This window comes from Sinocyclocheilus rhinocerous, unplaced genomic scaffold, assembly GCF_001515625.1.
Source record: "Sinocyclocheilus rhinocerous isolate Xijiao unplaced genomic scaffold, SAMN03320098_v1.1 scaffold2646, whole genome shotgun sequence".
Taxonomy (NCBI): Eukaryota; Metazoa; Chordata; class Actinopteri; order Cypriniformes; family Cyprinidae; genus Sinocyclocheilus; species Sinocyclocheilus rhinocerous.
Window position 1 is genome coordinate 54938 of NW_015656312.1, and position 1467 is coordinate 56404.

The 1467-nt window shown below is 39.3% G+C and overlaps 1 protein-coding gene across 1 annotated transcript in view; it reads right to left on the reverse strand.

The window, feature by feature from the left end:
• LOC107719966 (inosine-5'-monophosphate dehydrogenase 1b-like) overlaps positions 1-1467 on the reverse strand; it is a 27125-nt gene that overhangs the window by 16880 nt on the left and 8778 nt on the right. The gene's annotated exons all lie outside the window — the stretch shown is intronic.

A 1467-nucleotide genomic window follows, 5' to 3' on the forward strand; every position in this document is an offset into this window, starting at 1 on the left:
TGTAACCAGTCTGTGGGAGCCAGAATTCTTGCTGGTTGGTAGGGGATCAAATACTTATTTTACTTACTGAAATGCAAGTCAATTTATAACCTTTATATAATGTGTTTTTTCTGGATTTTTTTGTTGATATTCTGTCTCTATCCGTTAAAATAAACCTACCATAAAAATTATAGACCCTTAATTTTTTTTGGAAGTGGTCAAACTTATAAAATCAGCAGGGGATCAAATAATTATTTTCCCCACTGTATACTATATTATATTCTTTACGCACTGGATAAAAGCGTTTGCTAAATACATAGCCTATATAAATAGAGGAAAAATGCCTGAGTGATAGTTAAGATTTTTGATAAATGTCAAAAATACAAATAAATTCAAAATGAGAAGAATTTAAAACGACAGTTTTCTATGCAGATAACTTACTGTTCATTCTTATAGATCCAGAAACATTACGTTTTTATACGCGCGTTAGACGACAAATAAGAACAAATAGGAATCCACTTACAGGTTCGAGTTACTTTCTCTTTCGGAGCAGTGTTATGAGCACACTTCCTTATGCTGAATATTCACCCTCGTGTACAGTATCTCACATGATGATGGCTGTATTAAAGTGCATTAGCGATCAGTGCGAGGAACAGCGGTTTCTCATCCCGTACCGCAGCGTTCTGAGGAGGCAGAAGCTGCTCTGGATGGAGGGTCTCGTGGTGAGACTCGCAGCAGTGTGTCCAGAGACCGTCAACCGCGTTTACTGAAGTCACATGATACCCGCTCAGTTTAGCGTTTGGAAAAGGAACCGGAAAAGTTTAGCTAAACACTCCCCAAACCTGTTTTTGCACGGTTTTTGGGAGTCAGTAATTCATTTTTTTTTTTTTTATATCTCAGAATTTACTTATGCCACCCCAGGTAGCCAGCGCAATTGGGCCAATTGCGGCTGAGTGTCGGCTCACTCGGCTGTGTTCTGGCAGCGGCTCACCAAAAGTTTTGGCGAGAAGGGTCTGGCTGCAGACTTGCACTTGCACTCTCTCAGACTTGCACTCTCAGACACTTGCGCTTCCGCAAGTGATGTCACTTGCAGTCTTTTTTATATTGTTCTATTTATTGATTACTTTTTGTTTGAATCTCTCAACATTTAACAACAGTAGCCAGGTGGTGAAGACAAGAAAAAAGAAACTAAATTACAATGTCACTTTCAATCTTCACTTGCACTCTCCGCTTCCTGCGATGTCACTTGCAATCGACACAAATCGTGCGTGTTGCCAATTGAGGCAAGACGCTGTGGTGGTGATTAAACGATTAAAACTAATTTAGTACTATAATGTACAGGGTCCTGCAAGAAAAAGACATGACCCGCAAATCCGTGGCTACAAAACAGCAGAATATGAACGCAATGCACAAAGTCCCTCGTTAAGCGTTTTCCTCCTGTAGAAAAACATAAGTAATATGGCTGAATTAATGTATTAAGATACATTA